Below are 20,917 nucleotides of genomic sequence, written 5' to 3' on the forward strand. Positions count from 1 at the left end.
CAGCCTTTTCTCATACGATCATCCTACCATACCAGGCAACATCCTGGTAAACCTCCTCTGCACCCGTTCCAGTGCCTCCACATCCTTCCTATAGTATGGAGACCAAAACGGCACACCATATGTAATGCTTTTCGTCCATTGATGCTACAGGTGTCACTATTTTGATATTTTCTCAAAATATTTATTGAAGAGAGTGTCGCATTGTCTATCATGAAGTGCAGTGCAGTTTAGTCATTCGTGCTGATTTGTGTAGCTCCTTCACTGCTTGCATCTGAAGGGGCCAGATTAAGGAGAATTGTCTCTCTGGATATTACCTCCTCCTCTCCTTGAACCCTACTACCACCTAATGGTCCACTTCTTATCATGCCAGGTTTTGTTTTGATATGTGGCAACTCATCAACAGCAATTGCTGCTTTGTTATAATTTGGTTTCATTACTTTACCGTTTACTAGACTGGGGGAAACGATGGTCTTACATGAATCAGATTCACTTGCTGGCATGAGAAATGAGAGATAAAAAATTATCGTTATTATAACCGAGGTATAGAAGGCAACTATAGCAGTACCAGAAGTGACAGCTGGATTTAAGAGGGACTGCACATAATACTGACCGTCTTTGACAATCTGCTCCCGAACAGTGTACTGCCGGAAAGGAATGGTAGGAGCCCAGAGGGATAAAGACTGTACCTAAGCAGCTACAATCGTCAACTCTGCCATCTAAGTTGCTTTCTTCACTGGGTACATAAAAGAATTTTCACGCAGAAGTAGTGGACAAAACGCTTGATAACAAATCTCATGGCAGAGGTGTTACTGACAACATAATCTACAGCAAGCCATAAATAACATACCACTGGACCCAGACGCCAGTATTCATTTAGAATGTAAATGGTGCGTAGATTCACAGAGAACACAGTAATGAGCAATGCAGTGCAGGTTACTTTAAAATTAAAGCAGTTGTATTTGTCTGTTTACTTTGAGAAAATCTATGATCAGAATGCTTCCAATAATGGTCAACCGACTTCATGATCCTGTCCTAATTACAATGCAGTGCACTGCAAAGGTTTTGCAAGAACATCCTCCACCAGTACCAGACAAGTCTATTAAATTGCTGAAATATTGATTTGCCTCTGCTGCCATTACTTCACTCTGATGTGTATTTAGCACTAAGACGACATAAATGCAGAGAAGAGAAGCAAAGTATTAGGAACCAAAGTGTAGATGTGTGGCAGTAACAAAAAAGCATTTGCAAATCGAATTTTACGAGGGAAGGCTTTTAAAAGGTGCTCTTATAAGTTTTAATATCTTTTCCAGGAAGGATTTGGCTTTGATATGGTATCATCTTGTATATGTGATTCGACAGAGTTCACTACTTGGACCTCACTTTTAGTTGAACGTATTAATGAGTTGTACATAAATATAAGAGAGATATTTAGAAACCTAAGGGGCATCTTTTTCACGCAGGGGGTGGTACGTGTATGGAATGAGCTGCCAGAGGATGTGGTGGAGGATGGTACAATTGCAACATCTAAGAGACATTTGGATGGGTATATGAATAGGAAGGGTTTGGAGGGATATGAGCCAGGTGCTGGCAGGTGGGACTAGATTGGGTTGGGATATCTGGTCGGCATGGACGGGTTGGACCGAAGGGTCTGTTTCCATGCTGTACATCTCTATGACTCTATGACTGGAAAACTGACATTTAACAACATTTGATGAACTTTTTTATCAGCATGTTGAGGTTAATTTTAAAGTCTATTTATAAAGTTCATTTTCACCTTTACTTCTGATGGTATATGTGTGCCAACTCAAAAGAATTTAACTGGAATCTGGATTACTAATTTACTTGATTAAACACATGGTCCTGGTCTCCCCCACCCATCCCCATCTGAACGTGGCAATCAATGTTGAAAAGGCATTGAAACATACATATGTCCACTTTGCACTTTTGTCATCCGAGGTATAAATTAAAAGTGCAGGAAGATGAATCTAGAATTGTATATCTCACTAGTTCTGCAGCAATTTGTGTAGCATTTCCCATTTTGATCATCTCCTTACAGGAAGTATGTCATGTCAGTAAGGTAGATGCACGGCATATATATGAGGGTACTGACAGAACCAAAAGAAAGGTGGTGAATACAGGCAAGATTAGATGAATTTGGATTTTTCACTTTGGAAGAGACAGTGATTGCAATGTTTGATTGAGATGTTGAAAATTCAACATTGAATTACCATCAAGACACAAATCTTTTTGGTACAATTATACAATATCAGAGCACATTTATAAAGTGATTGTTAGAAAGACCACAAAGGCTGACTGGTATTCTCTGGTGCATGTCTGAAGACAGAAAAATTGCGAAAATATGATTTAGGAGGAGGAGGAAGCCATTGCTCCAGGCAAAATTGCTCTGCCATTCAATAAGTTCATGGCTGATCCTTCTGTAAAGTCAAGTTTATAAATTCCTTGATAAACGTTTACATTTTTCCTTAACTATAATTTATGCATTTTGAAAATACAAAGTATTCAAGTTCTCTGCTCCTAACGCCTCATCAGAAGATGAGTTCCAAAAACCCATGTCGCTCTAAGAGAGAACTAAAATCACTTCATGTCTGTATTGAATGAGTGATCCCTAATTTTACAACAAAGATCTTTAGCTAAGGAGTTTTACATAAAACATTGTCTGTGCATCAATCCTGTTAAGAAGTTTCAGGACTTTAATGAAAATGAAAACAAGAAATTATGTAAACACTCAACAGTTCTGGTAATGTTTGTGGAGTTTGAAACCGAGACGTTTTGAGCCTGAAATATTTTTCTTCAAAACTGAAAATAATTTTAAAAATCTGTTTTTTATACTTTAGGCAGGGGTGGAGGGAGCTCGAGTGCTACAGGATGCAATGGTACTGCCTTCCCCCTTGGGACGCATTGTCCAATGATCCTTCTAAGAGCTGCCTCCTTAACGTTTGACTCATTCATTCATAAGCAATGCTGTACACCATACGTCAGATGCAGTATGACAAAGTTGCTCCTTTAACAAGGTTACGTAGTCTTTACCCTTTTTTTCAGTGATGTCGTGAATGACACTGACTCCGAAAAGTCTGATAATAATTAACACACACTGCCTCAGGCAGATGCTTTTATTTTTAAAAACGAAATACTTGTACAATGAAAGGGGAATGGCCAGTTCTCCCAGCTCAGAATATCTCTGGTTTGGTTTAGTTTTCACAGTGTGGAAAAAACTGCTGATCAGAGGTCCAGGCTGGTGCACGTTCTCTCTGACTTCTTTCGTGTAAGAACCGGAGTATGATTTTACCTTTTGTGTCAAGAGGTGTTTATGGGGATTGTTTAAAGTATTTGGAACAGCATCATTAAATTGAGATGATCTGTTGGGTTTTCGGATAGGTAAGGTTGTTCTGTATTCATTGTTGTGTTTCATTTAGTAATCTTTTAGATAAATTGTCTTTTGATTAAAAGTAAGTGGTTTGACCAACTGATTCTTTCCTGGAATATCCACTGCATACCTGCTTAAAACAACTCGCAAAGTTTAGGTGTGCGCTACCTTTTTGAGACAGTTTGAAGACAGATATTACGCCAATACTTTGCAGAGCGGAAGGTTAATCTCCCAATTTTACATCCCATTCACGTCATCGTCAATTGCAACTTTGGTAGCTTCCCCAATTCGTTTTTGGACCTGCAGAGTGACATTGGCGATTCAAACACGAGATACCCAAATGACAATAAACATCAGAAGTCGGTTGCAACTTCTCCGCTTTTAGATAATATTCGTCGTGTTTTCTTCATGGCAAAATACACAATGTCAATTTTCCTGATCAGAGGCAACTTGTCAGAATGGAAATTGTGACAGATTCTGCCAAATAATCATGAACTGGTGTAGTCAGAATGGCAGTGAAGCAGTACTGGAAAAGTGTCGGACCTCAGCATGGCAGGGAAACTGTGTGAGAAATGCGTCGTGCAGTCAACATGGCATTGAAGCAGTGTGGAAACCACTCTCCGCACTGAGGCACCACAGCAAAACAGTCTGAAAACAGTTTCCCATGTTGACTATGGCAGTGAAGGAGTCTCGGGGCAGTTTTCTGCTGTGCTGCTCACATTGATGTGGTCTTAAAAATATGTCAAAAAATGATACCCTGCAAGGGGAAGCAAATAATTGAGAAAGTAAGGTCGGGTGAGTATTTTTTACTGTTTCATTGCTTGCAGGTTATGAAGTATTTATTTTGAATTTAGTTTGTCAGAGCAGTAGTATAGAGATCTGAAGAGGAAGGACCCGAGAGTAATTTGTATTGTTTGCTTTCCAGGACAAATAAAGGGATAAGTCATGGAAAGTGAGGTCCATACACTAGTATGCTCTGTATACTCCATATGGCAATTGGGCATAGTTCAATAGCTGGGTGTCGAAAATTATACAGACCGTATTTTCAGTTGCAGGTCCTCGAAGACCGAGATTCAGAGTTGGGGTAGTGTTTGGGGACATTGAGGAGCATCGCTGAATTCTAAAAGTATGTTGGATAGTGCCTTCAGTGAGGTGGTAACTCCGCAAACTAAGACTCCAGGGACGGTGGGAGGAGAGTCAGGCAGCTCAGTAGTCCTCTGTGGCCGTTCCCTTTCAAAGTCTTGATTTCAGTTCAGTTCAGCAAACTATTCGAGTGCAATGGCTAACGACAAAGGTCTGTGTTACTCTGAGTTGCTCGCTTGTGAGATGATTCTACCATATCATTGATCGGGTGTCTAATCAACAAATTAATGTCGTACTGGTAATGGACTATTCTGGCAATCATGGAATTTGCATTAAAACTTCACCATGGTAAATCGTGGAAAATCAAATCATTTAAATGTTGATCTCACGATGATATCTATGAAATTGTCTTTGTTCATTATAAAAGGTATTTGGTTCACGAATATATTTTAAAGAAGGAAATCTGAAGTCCTTCTTTCGAGTGCGATCTACTGTGCTGTGTTTAACATCTAAAAACCTTCTGAAATTTCATTGCAAGTGATTTCCTTCAAGGACATTTAGGGTAGGGTAAGAAATGATTACCTTGCCACATCCAGTAAAATAAAATGGATAGTTAGAATATTTGTCATGGGCTACTGGACGTATCAAAAGTGATCCAGATCCAATTAACATATTTTAAATGACACATCCTTTGTAAAAGAAAAATAAGCAGCGTGTTTGTGCAGAGCTCGCTCCCCCCCACACACATAAAAGTGGTAATGGTCGAGTATCTAATCCTGTAAATTTGACCATGCCCAAGAAGAAAAATAAATAGCCAGATCTTCATTGACACAATGGCATCAAAACTTTTGCCTCATCATAGGAGCTCAACAAAATCCTCATTTTACTATCTCATCTAAAATAATTATCCCCAACAGTGTAGCTCACTATTGCGTTGCCCTACCAACAGGGCAGAAATTTCTCTCAACTCAGTTTATACAGCAGTTCATTGCTGCTGCCTCATTCTTACTGCAATAATAGTGCACCAATGCATAAATATTCACTCTCTGATATTGCTCAGTTTTTTTTCAGCCCTAACTCCCGGACAGTACATTATTCTTTCAGACCTGCCCCACTAACAGTGTAACACCCCTGTACTGCTGACGCTCTGACAGTGCAAACCTTCTCTCAATTCTTACAAGGATGGGCGTAACATGTTCTAACACGTTGCATTTCGGTTCGCTCACCAACACCAGTTCTTCAGTCAGCAAATGTAAGTTTCAAAACAACTGTTGAAAGATCGGGTAGGGTATAACAAGACATTATTGAAAGAAAAATTGACAAAATAAATGCATCACTCTTCTTAAATATCCCATTCATAACGAACGTGGATAACCAACTGAATTGAATTTATCTGATTACCTTAATAGCATTGTCTCCACCGTATGACACCATGAGAATGATTATTTTGGGTACTTCCTTGAGTCACCTGTGAACCAGCTGTGACAAATTTGACATAAATGCTCGTAAAGAGGACTTCACAGGTTTGGCGGACTGTGTTTGCCATTGTATTACAATTGCTTCAGTTGATTTGCGTGTTCCATTCATTTTTTAACCTTATATCAGTCTCGTATTTTGCTAATATTAGTTGACTGTGTCTGCTATTGCAGAGCACAGTAAAGAATCAAAGATATTGCTGATTATATGGATTCACGTGCAGGTCCGACCAGGAATGAACAATTGACTTAATTCCCCAAAGTTCTCCAGTGAAACAGGCAGCTTTTTTTAAATGATAATTGATAATATTTGTTTCAAATTAACTTTTAGATAAAGAATTACACAAACTTATGAGGGATTGCAGGGATTTATTAATGCAAAGAATGTGGGTGCTTTAAGAAAATGCGGGTCCGGATATTTTCTACTATTTGAAAAATGGAAATGCCTCGATGCTTTCTATAACACGATTTATCTTCTTTGCTGTTGAAAATTACGATAGACAAATTACTAAATTCAAGTGGAAAGGAGCCATTTGTCCTCCGAACATCATATGGTTATGGTATGCAGACTTGATATCAGAATTAAATTTGAGTAGACAAAAGTGAGGACTGCAGATGCTGGAAACCAGAGTTTAGATTAGAATGGTGCTGGAAAATCACAGCAGGTCAGGCAGCGTCTGAGGAGCAGGAAAATCGACGTTTCGGGCAAAAGCCCTTCATCAGAAATGGAGGCAGGGAGGCTCCAGGGTAGAGAGATAAATGGGGGTGGGGTGGGGGTTGGGGGCTGGGCAGAATGTAGCAAAGAGTACAATAGGTGAATGGGCATGGGGATTGAGGTGATAGGTCAGAGAGGAGGGTGGGGGAAGTTAGCAAAGAGTACAATGGGTGGATGGAGGTGTGGATGAAGTTGATAGGTTAGAGGGGAGGGTGGAGCGGATAGGTGGGAAGACAGATTGGCAGGTAGGACAGGTCATGTGGACAGTGTTGAGCTGAAATATCACCAATAAATTTGAGTGCCTCAGCTGGAATATCATTAACTCTGCAGGCTTTGTTTTTGTTTCATTTGATTTTCAAACTTTTGTATTTATTGCACTGGTTTTATTTCACCCGTGATTTCTACAGTGTTGTAGTAGTTCGGGGCAAGTCTGCAGTGTACAAGCATCGACATGTTTGAGGAGCTGTTGAAAATGTTTTCTTCAGCTTTGATGCATGGAACTTTTAAGTAAAAGAAAAGAAACTTCATTCATTGAATCGAAAACATTTTGTCCATTCAATATTGTTGACTGAAAAAAAAAACAATTTGCATGTCTTGCAATGCTAAAAAACAACACACACACACAAGAAGACGGCAGACATGGGCATTAAAGTCCATGTAAAATCATCTCCATTTATATGAAAATAAAATATGGTGAAAAGCAGGGATAGCCCTCAAAATATGTTATATGAAACTAGGATATACACCAAAATTTTGCATCCCATCTGTGTATTAACGGTTGAGGAGGAGGTCAGCACAACTGATACCAAAAGCATGTTATTTATGGATAGCGGTATTGATGAAATAAATTTACATCTGTCAGACGACAGCAATGGAAAACTTAATGGCACTAAAATGTTGCAGATCCCAACATTTTGTGATTATTTGAATCAGAGGTATTTAATTATGTCGTTGAGTCCATTTGAGGCGTTAGCCTGGGTTTATAAACTGGTCCTTCCAACTGGAATGCTGTGTTCTCACCAACTTTCAGAAGGATATGGGGTCTTTATCAGGATACAGATCATATTTACCAGAAGTCGATCAGGGTTAAGCGAATTAAGATGAAAGGTTATCTTTGGGATAACTTAGCTCGTCTTGTGAAGAAATTATGCTCGAGATTAGATTTGATGGAAGTGTAAATGATTATAATATGTTCACTTAAGATATCAATATAGAATGCCTGCTTCCATTAACTGCTGTTGCATGGTTTAGGGGACCACCATTTGAAAGCAATGGACAAAGGATGTGGGTACGTAGGTGGGGGACATTGAAGAGAGGATGATTCTTTCTATGCAGATGCAATGGCCTTGAATTTAATGATTCTGTGATACCCGGAGAATCAGAGACATTACTGATTTGAAAAGAATATGCTGTTGAGTGAAATAAACCTGCAGATCTTCAAGAACACAATCTAGCAATATAATTGAGTAGATTTCTCAAATGTCCACTTATTTGAATGGAACATGAATAGCCTTCTTAACGTGCTGCTGAAGGTCTTCAGCATTCCAAAAATTCAAAAAAGGTGAGGGAAGTATTTGGCACAAATGTGCTGTCAAGAAACTAATAGTCTAAAACTAAGGTCAGTTTGAATGTACACCTAAGTTTAAATTGATCGAATAGGCCAGAAGATATTGTCATAGACAAGTATATTCTCTTTTTTTCTTCTGTGAACAAGCATGTCCTGCATGAACTATGGATTTTCTTCCTGGTGTATTGTATTATAGGTTCGATGGTAGAATGTATAAAAACGCTTGAAAAACTGGCTTGTACTAGATTAGAAAACACTGAGGTAATGGAATCCAGAGGGCCATGCAATCACAAAGGAATGCACATGCACTATCAAAAGTTGCTCGCATTACGTACCTATGTCAATGACCTTATGACCTTATGTCTATATAGTGATCTGTAAGGCATATCGTTCGAAATGGAGACCAAGGGGACAGAATTTGATCGGCATTAAGAATAAGAAAAGTTGTCACAGTGTGTTTGCTGCGGTGAAGGAAGAGAAAAACTTTAGCAGACAATAAGAATAAAGAAGCATTTAACAGAAATTGCTGGATAATCTCAGCGCGTCTGTCAGCCTCTGTGGAGGGAAATCATCGTAAGATTTTGGGTTCCGTGACCCTTCTAACTAACTCATGGGACTTTCCTCATGGTACATGGAATGGGGGCACAGTTTGAAAATAATAATCACAGAGTGCTATGACACAGAATGAGGGCATTCAATCTATTGTGAATGCCCAAGATCTCAGAGTGAAAATCTATTCAACTAATCAATCAGTGACCTCCTGACAGACTTGATTGAACATGGCTCCATGTATTTCCGGGTAGTGTGTTCGAGGTTCAAAAGTGTCTGCTTGCGAAACTTTTTTCTCTCACTTCCCGTGTGCATCCTTTGAAAAACATTTGAAATCAGTAACTTCCTCCACTTAATCCTTTCACGACTGGGAGCATCGTGCCGTGGCTACTTTATCCAGCTCCTCGGTTATGTTGCAACTTCTATAAAATCTGCATTTGGCCTTTCCTCTCTCCAAGCATTCAAGATAATAAGAAGGATGAAAAAGTGAATCTATTTCTGTTGTTTAGGACTCCAGAACTCATAAACATAGACTAGAATCTTGAGTCAGAACTTTCAGAGAAAAACTGCGAAAGTGCTTGTTACGGGTTAGTCACTGCATAGTACCTTTGATGTGGCTACTTACTAAGAAATCTGGCAGACAATCAAGTAATGAAACCATGATTTAAATCTGATTACACTTGCAGCCAAAGATCCGTCAAGGTTGCAAGCTTAGCGTCAAAACCCAGCTTCGCTATTAACTAATTCATGATGGAATTTGGCTACAATTCTATGCAAGTTTGTTTGTTTCTACAAGTCTCCAAATTTCGATCCTGGTCTAGTATTATTCTTCGACCATCTGCTGCTGAATTTTTCTGCCATTGAAAATTTATACTGATTTTTGTCTTTCAATTTTACGGTGTGATATTATTGAAGATTTTGATATTCATTCATCCAAAATATTGAATAACGTTTCGGAGTCCTTGCTTTTGATTCCGGCATAAGTTTGTCTTAGACCCATCATAACTTATTTTAGACAAGGTTATTGCTGCTTCCTTCGTGTGTCACAATTAATCTTTGTTGATGAATTCAGTTCATTAACAGTTATTAAATTCTGAATTCCACAAGGTCACAGATTCGTCACTGAAGTATGACAGAGTTTGGACGTTGCAAGTAATAGTCATCAATTGATTATTGCAAATTTAACTCTGCTGATTTTTGCCTATTCAGGTACCAGGAAGCGTTTGAAAAAAAAATTGCAAAGAGTAAAGCAGCAGATCAGCATTGATTGAAGAGATGTGAGCGACTGATCAACCTCTTCCTGCTGCTCTGTTCCCTGTCCTGCCAAGATATTGAAAATGAAAGAAGGAAAGTTTAAGGGAGATGTGTGAGGGAAGTTTTTCATGCAGAGAGTGAGAAGAACCGATAACAAAATGCCAGATGAGATGATGGAAGCAGGCACTTTGGAGACATTAAGAGGCATCTAGTTGGTTACATGAACAAGGAGGGGTTAGAAGGATATGGACTAAATGATGAAGGTTTGCTATTTTCGTTTAGTTAGGGCTTGATGCTTGGCATAAACAAGGAGGGACGAAGGGGCTGTTTCTGCCTTATATTTCTCTTTGCTAATTTTGCTCTTATGCTAAAAAAAAGACTTTGCGTTAGTGAACGCTATTTTCTTTCCTCTTTTCCAGCAGGTACTTTCAATTCACTACATTAAAGGTGAAATTTCACTATTTTGGCAAACTCTTTCGCACACTTTTTTCTTTTTAAGAGATTCCAACATATTTTGACACGAGAAATAACTCCACAGATGCTGAGACATGATTAAAAATTGTCTGAGTTAAAAAACATGTTTTGATAACATTACAATGTTCAGCCAAGCTGTTTAATTTTGGTGCGTGACTAAATCGAAACTTTTCTTTGGGAAGAATAAAATTTAAGTAAACCATTATAAATTAGAAAGCTTAAATTCTTTGATAAAATTGCATAATATTTACAAAATGACATTCATTTTAACAACTGCTACAAAGTTCAAGTATAATTCCAGCATTTTTGATCAGTTTTCCCATTTCCCAAAAATAGCAATTTGACCTTTCAGGACAATGAACAATTTCTTTCTGAAACTATTGTGGTTCACAGTATAAATGCCATTCTGCCCTTCGAGCCTGCACCACCATTCAATATGATCATGGCTGATCATCCTTAATAATTTCCTGTTCCTGCCTTATCTCAATAACCCTTGAATCCACAATCCTTGAGAGCTCTATCCAATTCTTTCTTAAATGAATCCAGAGACTGGGCCTCCACTGCCCTCTGGAGCAGAGCATTCCACACAGCCACCACTCTCTGGATGAAGAGGTTTCTCCTTATCTCTGTCCTAAATGGTCTACCCCGTATTTTTAAGCTGTGTCCTCTGGTTCGGCACTCACCCATCAGCGGAAAAATGTTTCCTGCCTCCAGAGTGTCCAATCCTTTAATAACCTTATATGTCTCAATCAGATCCCCTCTCAGTCTTCTAAACTCAAGAGTATACAAGCCCAGTCACTCCAGTCTTTCAATGTAAGGTAATCCCGCCATTCCAGGAATTGATCTCGTGAACCTATGCTGCACTCCCTCAACTGCCAGAATGTCTTTCCTCAAATTTGGAGACTAGAACTGCACACAGTACTCCAGGTGTGGTCTCACCAGGGCCCTGTACAGCTACGAAGAACCTCTTTGCTTCTATACTCAATTCCTCATGTTATGAAGGCCAGCATGCTATTCGCCTTATTCACTACCTGTTGTACCTGCACGCTTACCTTCATTGACTGCTGCACAAGAACACCCAGATCTCTCTGTACTGCCCCTGTACCTAAATTGATTCCATTGAGGTAGTAATCTGCCTTCCTGCTCTTGCCGCCAAAGTGGATAATCATACATTTATCCACATTAAACTGCATCTGCCATGCATCTGCCCACTCACCTAACTTCTCCAGGTCACCCTGTAATCTCCTAACATCTCATTACATTTCACCCTGCCACCCAGCTTAGTATCATCAGAAAATTTGCTAATGTTATTGCTAATACCATCTTCTATATCATTAACATATATTGTAAAAAGCTGCGGTCCCAGTACTGATCCCTGTGGTACCCCACTGGTCACTGCCTGCCATTCCGAAATGGAGCCGTTTCTCACTACTCTTTATTTCCTATCAGCCATTCAACTTTCAATCCAAGTTAGTACTTTGCCCCCAATACCATGCACCCTAATTTTACTCACTGACCTCCTATGTGGGACTTTATCAAAAGCTTTCTGAAAGTCCAGGTACGCTACATCTACTGGATCTCCCTCGTCCATCTTCAGAGTTACATCCTCAAAAAATTCGAGAAAATTAGTCAAGCTGATTTCCCCTTCATAAATCCATGCAGATTCTGACCTATCCTGTTACTAATATCCAGATGTGTCGTAATTTCATCCTTTATAATGGACTCTAGCATCTTTCCCACCACCTAGGTCAGACTAACTGGTCTATAATTTCCTGTTTTCTCTCTTCCACCTTTCTTAAAAAGTGGTACAACATTAGCCACCCTCCAATTCACAGGAACTGATCCCGAATCTATCGTATTCTGGAAAATAATCATCAACGCATCCACGATTTCTCGAGCCACCACCTTCAGTACTCTGGGATGTAGACCATCAGGCCCCAGGGAATTATCAACCTTCAGACCTAACAGTCTCTCCAACACCAATTCTTGGCAAATATAAATTTCTTTAAGTTCAGGTCCTTCAGCCACTGTTACCTCAGGGAGATTGCTTGTGTCTTCCCCAGTGAACACAGATCTGAAGTACCAATTCAATTCTTCTGCCATTTCTTTGTTCCCCGTAATATATTCCCCTGTTTCTGCCTTCAAGGGTCCAATTTTAGTCTTAACAATTTTTTTGCCTTTCACATACCTAAAAAAGCTTTTACTATCCTCGTTTATATTATTGGCCAGTTTACCTTCGTACCTCATTTTTTCTGTGCGTATTTCCTTCTTAGTAATCCTCTGTTCTTTAAAAGCTTCCCAGTCCTCCATTTTCCCACGTATCTTTGCTATGTTATACTTTTTCTCTTTTAACTTTACATGTTTCTTAACTTTCCTCGTCAGCCACGGCCACCCATGCCTCCTCCTAGGATCTTTCTTCCTTTTTGGAATGAACTGATCCTGCAACTTCTGCATTATACACAGAAATATCCGCCATTGTTCCTCCACTGTCATCCCTGTTGAGGTATTGCACATTGAACTTTGGCCAGCTCCTCCCTCAAAACTCTATAGTTCCCTTTATTCAACAGAAATATTGTCACTTCCGATTGTACCCTCTCCCTCTCAAATTGCAGATTGAAGCTTATTGTATTATGGTCACTATTTCCCAATGGCTCCTTCACTTCGAGATCCCTGACCAATTCTGGTTCGTTGCACAGTTGCAGATCCAGAATTGCCTTCTCCCTGGTCGGCTCCAGCACCAGCTGTTCTAAGAATCCATCTCTGAGGCACTCCACAAAGTCTCTTTCTTGAGGTCCAATACCATCCTGATTCTCCCAGTCTACCTGCATGTTGAAATCCGCCATAACAACTGTAGTAACATCTTTGCGACAGGCCAATTTCAGCTCCTGATTTAACTTACATCCGACATCCAGACTACTGTTTGGGGGCCTGTAGATAACTCGCAAGAGCGTCTTTTTACCCTTAGCATTTCTCAGCTCTATCCACACTGACTCTTCATCCCGTGATTCTAGGTCCCCCCGCGCAGCGGACTGAATATCATCCCTTACCAACATTGTCACCCCATCTTTCTATTTATATAAATAGAAAGCAAGAATTTTCAGCATTGCTTTGCATGAGGTCCACTGAAGATGTTACCAAGTAGGGTAATGAAACATCTGGAAATGAACCCTGTAGCTCAGCGAGCAAACCTACATCCAATCACTGTAAAATAAAATCGGACAGTTTGAGACATTCTGGCGGACAATATAGTTGCTGTGTTTACTTTTGCACAACCACATGAAAACGTTAGCAACACTAGAAGTTTAACGACATTGCAATTTCTTGAAATAATAAAAAAGAGTTGTGTGAATGTATGTTTGCTATGTATTCACTATTATCAACTGTCAAGACCTTCTTTATTGTTTTGACTTTATGTTCCCAGAGAAAAAAAAACTAATTTTAATGAATGAAACTTTCAAGTGATGGGCCTAAAAATAAATCAATAATCAAATTAATTTGTTTTTATCACGTATATGCAAATTATTGAATGCATCTGAATGCGTGCTTTGCCTTAAAATTTGCACTCTACCGAAGCTCCAATCCCTCCAAATGTTGCTCTTTCCTTCCAACTTAACTGAAACCCTCTGATGCCATTCGCAGTCGGCAATATTTCAAATATTGACACAAGAAAATGCTCTCATATACATCGTGTCAACAGGATAACCATTCATGAATTTGGAACAGACAAACTATCAATCATAACTAACTAGTATGTTACTTTAAAACAAAATCCAAATTGGGATGTTGGTCTGTCATTGGACAATATTTGCTGAATAATTCTGATTATGCAATTGTTTTTAATAAATCTCATTTTCAATTTAGTTTAGCAGCGTTGACACCATGGCATAATTACCCATACTACATATATTGTTTAACGTGGCCTTTTATATTCCATTTAAAATCGAAGTATACTTCAAAGAAGGCCTCCTTTAGTTTTACAAAATAGGTGACGTAAATTGACTTCAAGTTTCTTCAGCTGTCTAGATCCTACATTCTGTCAAATGCTGTCTTGCTGTCAAAAGTCAATCATAGTCAGTAATGTAGATTCTGTTGTAATGCCCGAAAGTGGCAACCAACATAAAGCCGGTTGGGCAAGTTTGAATTGATTGAGGCAAATTAATGAGACAGAGAAAAGTTTGAAGCTGAAGCAGGTTGCAGAATTATAGAGACATTTCAGGTATGAAGGAGTTGGCCAATATAGTGAGGATTATATCAGGCCAAGGGAGCTGGAAAATGGGAAAGTAAACATTTCTGTGACTATCATTTATAGATAGAGTTAAAGGATCGGAATTTTTGAGGTAAAGAACTAGAGAGAGTTGAAATGTAGGAGGATTTTAGAGAGATATGGTGATGTAGTAGGAGCTAGTAACGTGGAGGAAATAATGGGACCAAGTGAGTATATTCTTGGTTACTTGCTCAAAAAAACTCAATCAAATCTATGAGACACAAATTTTCTCTCGTGACTATCCCTAGTCATGCATTACCTCTGAAGGATGTTGCCAGGAGTGAAGGGTTTGAGTTACAAGGAAAGGCTGGATAGTCTGGAAGATTTTTTTTTTCACTGGAGCATACAATGTGGAGGAGCAACCTTATGGAAGTGTATATAATCATGAGAGTTGCATACAAAGTGAACGGGAACTGTCTTTTCACGCGGGTGGGGTATTTCAAGTCTGAGGAGGCATATTTTAAGTTGACAAAAATGATTTTTGAAGAAAGACGCAAGGGAATTTTCTTTACACAGAGTGGTTCTTGAGCGTAATCAATTTCCAGATGAAGTTCCTGGATGCGAATACAGTTACAACTTTTTAAATAAATTTGAGTAAGTACATGAATAAAAAATATTTGGAGGGATATGGACCATGCACAGGTCAGTGGGACTGTTAGACTCTTTCCATATTTCATGACTCTGTGACTTGATGAGTTTTGTCTTTGAAAGATCATAAGTAAATAATCCTTGCCTGTTTCCCCAGTATGTGTCCAATGTAAATATTTATTCAAAACAATTTCCTATGTAGCAATACAGAAAGACAGCTTTATTTACCATCACCCCTTCCCCACTTACACCTTCCCATTTAACCCTCCACATTGCATACTTGTTTGAATTCTCCACATCCGTATTTACTCTCATCTCCACATTTTACATTTTTCTTCCTACCTCATTCTCTTCCCACTGTCTCGCCGCTTCCACATTCCCAAAGCCCAGCACCTATTTTATTAATTTCTAATTGAAGCATGTCTCTCATTTTCCCATTCTTACAGCAACTTTACCATTCCCCAATTTCTTCTCACATTCCCCTTCACCAACTCAACATTCTCCACTATCCTTCAAAGTTAAAAATCACACAATGCCAGGTTATAGTCCAACAGGTTTATTTGGAAGCATGAGCATCAATTCTGCCTGGTGAAGGAGCAGCGCTGCAAAAGCTAGTTGTTCCAAATAGCACAGCTACCTGATGAAGGAGCAACGCTCTGAAAACCAGTGCTTCCAAATAAATCTGTTGCTGTGTGATTTTCAACTTTGTCCATGCTGGTCCAAAACTGGTTCCTTCACGTGATGACTAACCTTCAACATTAACGTTTCCCGAACTTTTCCACATATATCCCTGAAATATTACCACCCTTTCTTATTTCCTCCTGCTCTTTTTCACCAGTCTACAACATTTCCATTTCAGTACAATCTTCATGAAATATTCCCTTCGCCCTTTCTTCCAGTATAATAAAATACTGTCGCATGCAGTTATCAGAGAATTATTTTAAATATTCTCACTGATGTTTCCTCAGCGACCAATCCTGATCAGAAATCCAGAACTTAACTGAACAAGGAACGTGATTGCACATTGCCTAAGGATTCCGAATTTGTAGGTATAAGGATTGAGAAGAGAGTAAAGTAAATTGGACAACAGTTCAAGTACTGACAATGGAATCGCAACTGAAATGATAATTATACGAAATGTCGAAGACAGATTATTCCATATATAGAAGTGAAGTTTTTAGAAGCTGCAAATAAATGTGACGCAATGTGACATCACACTTGTAGTTGTTCATTTTATCTACCGAAAATATAAACTGACATGATTAAAAGCGGACTTAAACTGGGATAAATGCCACTTAATGACACTTGAATGTGTTGCGTATCTGTTGTGCAAATGCTTTGATATCATACTCGTCGATACATTCAAAAGCGAGTGAGAGAGCAAAATTTAGTTTCTGCCAATCTGACATGAGAGGCATGCAATTGGAACTGGACTCTTATTCTGCTTTGACATTTAACTTCTTATCTGGCCGGAACTGAGTTTGCTGTTCGATTTTGGCACATCACTGACCTCTCCATTGTTTTTACATCGAAGATCTACAACATTTAGTTTTCTCTGTATGATTTCGCTGGATTTTAATATATATTTCCCATGTGAAACACTTTTTTCCCATCGTGGAATAAATATAAATTTGATTACCAACGCAAACATTATACCCTTCTTGATTTATTCTTATTGATTCATAAGTCAAGGGGGATCATTCACTTCACATTTCGAAGAGGATAACATCTTCATAGTCAGAAATATTTAGAATGTCTGATGAGGACGACAACACAACTTTGCTTGAGTCTGAGCAATGCTTTCTTAGAACAAAGACTGATATGGATCTTGACCAAGCTTCGGAAATGTAATTTCATCAAACACGCTGACTGGCAGTTGGACTCTGAATTCCACATAAAGCTATACCTAATATGACTTGTTTTGGAATTTCTGTTGACTTGCTTCAGCTATTCAGCAGGCACTCCAGTTTGTTTGTTTTCCTGCAATTTCGTTTTCGCTGAGGTTACAACATGATGTATAGATGTAAACCTAGTCTCCACTCCTGGAGTGATTGATTAAACATATGAGAAGGAGATAGAAATCTATCGTTTTCCGATCTGATTAACTCATCAAATATACAAGGAGACCACATATTTTCACTTTTCTTGACGGTAATACAATGGTAATTCGTTACTCAAACTTCAGTCTTCCTTTTATCTCTCTATCATGACTTTTTTTTTGTCTTGCCCATTTCTTGACTCCCCACACAGCCAAACTTGACTCCAGCAAGGAAACCTTAGCATAAATTGCATTGTAATGATTCATTGAATTGGTGTTCTTTGACGAGAATTCAAGGTGTGTTTCAACAAGGAAATAGAAGTTTGTCACCTGCGATCCAAATGAAACTGGTTCGTTGGCTAATCTTTATTCAAGAGTTAACGGTTTGGAATTACTTTTTTTAAAATAAAAAGTTCTGTCCACTGTTAGGCAATTGGAAGGCGCAATGAAAATGTGATGCGTACTCTCGAATTGTTTTCAAATCTTTTTGAGAATGAAAATAAGGAGGTCCGTCGACGAACTCAATTTCCTCTGAACGTGGCAGAGGGTGGAGCATTATAACCGTGATGCCCATTTTATTTCAGACCATGGAACCATCCTCAAATGACTTGCTATCATAAAGTTTTCCTTAGTATTCTGCAAAACAGATTCGCAGCGCGCACAGATGGTGGCTTCTATTCTACTGTGGCGCAAAATCTTCTGAAACATTCCTCTGTCTAAATCCTTGTTTAAACTTGACAACCATATACAAGCGTTTTGCACAAACATCCTTAAGTGCCCATCATAATGTTCACAAAACCACATGAATACTATTCACGGGATCTGCAGTCATGTTGCACAATGTGTGACAGGCAGGGTTTTTAGCCTGGCCTCATCAAATGCGAACAATGAAGGCGCTACTCAAACGAACAGGCTTAACTACACTTCACTACTTCAGCGGAAGCAACTTGACTTTCTCTTCAATTAAACTATTGCCATAGCACAACCAGTATCCAATGTGCCAATACCAGAAGAATCGCCAGAATGGTCCTAGTTATGTTCTTTTTTCTTGTGCAGCACCTTTCCCGCTTTTATCGTATGTTCTGGTCACATTAATAACGTTAGCTGTTGTTCTGCTCTCTTTGTCATTCCAATTCCTGACTTTGATACCTGATACTGTTCGGACTTTGATACCACAGACATCATTATTTTCAAATATACTGAAAATATTTATTGAATGTACCTCCTCCTCTCCTTGAACCCAACTAACACGTGATATTTCATTACTTATTGTGTCAGATTTCACTTTGAATGGCAACTTATCGGTATTTGCTGTTGTGCTTTTGTTTTCATTACTTTGCCATTCACTAGACTTGGAGAAATGTTGTCTTTACGTAATTCAGATTTATTTTTATAATCCTTCATTCGACTTTTGCTTGCGCAATATATGTGCAGATACAAAACCGTTATTGTGGTAAATGGGGCATCGAAGGCAACTATGACAGTGCCAAAAGTGACAGGTGGATTTGAGAAGAATTGTACATAACACTCACCCTCTTGAACAATCTGCTCCATTGCAACGAACTATCATAGGTGAATGGCGGGAGCCCAAAGGATAAAAGACAGTACCCAAGCAGCTGCATCCACCATCCCTGCTATTTTAGATGCTCTATTCACTTGGTAGGTAATGGGCTTTGTCACACAAAAGTAGTGGTCAAAGCTTATGATAAGGTGGTTCATGGGAGATGTGTTACTGATAACATAATCTACAGCAAGCAGTAAATCACATACCACTTGATCCAAGGGCCCGTATCCATTCACAATCTAAATGGTGTATAGATTCATTGAGAATAAAACAATGATGAAATCGCCAAAGGCTAACCTGAAGATAAAGTATATGTTAGTAATTCGTAATTGTCTGTTTACTTTCATAGAAACTATGACGAGAAAGTTTCGATAATGATCACCAAACTTCATGATCCTGTCACAATCACAACGCAGACCACTTAGAACATTTTGTGAAAACACCTTCCTCCATTGCCAGAGAAATCTGTTAATTTGCTGAGAGATTGATTGGTCCGCGTTGAATTTGGCATTAGTCTCCTTAGATACGCAATTATCACGTAGAAGGCATGTACAGAGGAGAAAAGCAAAGGGTTGGGAACCAAATTTCAGATGTTCTACAGTTTAAAAATAAAACATTTTTGCGAATTAAAATTCAACTACGAACATTTTTTTTAAAAGTTGTTCTTATAAGCTTTAAAGATTTCATGTTTATATAGTGTTATGTTACATGTGTGTTTCCTCAACTTTCAGTATTTGCATCTCACTTTCAATCATATGTAGTGCTGAGGTGGACCTAAGAGAGATACTCAAGCAACTTTCAGATAAACGGAAAACTGGCATTTTAAGACAAATTATAATAATCCCGTAATCACCATTTCGATTGTAGTTTTATAGATCTTATTTAAGAACTTACTTTACGGATTTTCTTTTTGTGGCATAGGAACGCCGACCCAAAGGAAGTTGACCTGACCTCTCGATTACTAATGAAGAGATTTGATCACATCACCCTTGTCTCCCCCCATCTTAATGTGGAAATGAATGTTGAATAGGAATTAAAACATGCATATGTGCACTTTGTATATATCATCTGAGGTATAAACTACAAGAGCAGGAAGGTTAAGCTGGAATTGTATAGTTCAGTAGTTCTGCCCCAATTTGAGGACCATGTTTATTTCTGACTATCACATTACAGAAATGATGTCATTGCATTAAGGGCGATAAAGTAGATGCATATAAAGGTGCACGAGCAGATCCAGAAAAGGCAATGAAAAGATGCAAGCTGATATGCGATGGGATTTCCCTCTTCAGAAAAGAAATGTGTCTGCAGTGTTTTGATTGAGATGTTGAAAAATTAACGTTGGATTATCAAGGCATAATTTCTTTGTGGAATGATGCATTAAAACATAGCATTTAGAATTTAGAGCTTAGAATCCCTACAATGTGGAAACAGGTTCTTTAGCCCAGCGCGTCCACACCGACCCTCTAAACAGTAACTCACCCAGACTCACTCGTTCATTTCTCGACATTTCCCCTGACTAATGCACCTAATACTCCGGGCAACTTAGCATAGCCAATTCACTGAACGTGGACATCTTTGGATTGTGGGAGGAAACATAGGGAGAATGTGCAAACTCCACACTGACGATTGCCTGAGGCTGGGATCTACACCGGGTTCCTGGTGCTGTGAGGTCACTGAACCACTCTGCCGCCTCATTTATGAAGTGATTGTTAGAAATATCACAAAGGCTAACAAGTATTCTCTGGTGCATTTCTTAATGCACTGAAAGATGCTAAAATATGACTTGGGACTAGAGTAGGTTATTCAGCCTATCAAGCCTATTCTGTAATTTAATAATAGTATGGCTAATCCTTTTATAACCTCAATTCTGGATGCCTGCCTGCCATTGATAAGTTTTCCATCCTTGCTTCACAAGAATAAATGTGCTTTGACATTAAAGGCGTTGAAGTTTTCTGCTCCTA

The 20,917-nt window shown here is 38.8% G+C and overlaps 1 pseudogene; it reads right to left on the reverse strand.

Moving 5' to 3' along the window:
• Window positions 1–227: 227 nt before the first annotated feature.
• LOC148140641 (muscarinic acetylcholine receptor M2-like) lies at window positions 228–19,467 on the reverse strand (annotated as a pseudogene).
• Between the last annotated feature and the right edge of the window lie 1,450 nt (window positions 19,468–20,917).

Source organism: Chiloscyllium plagiosum, unplaced genomic scaffold (assembly GCF_037043375.1).
Source record: "Chiloscyllium plagiosum isolate Xiang-an unplaced genomic scaffold, Cpla_swu_hap1 HiC_scaffold_35, whole genome shotgun sequence".
Lineage (NCBI taxonomy): Eukaryota > Metazoa > Chordata > Chondrichthyes > Orectolobiformes > Hemiscylliidae > Chiloscyllium > Chiloscyllium plagiosum.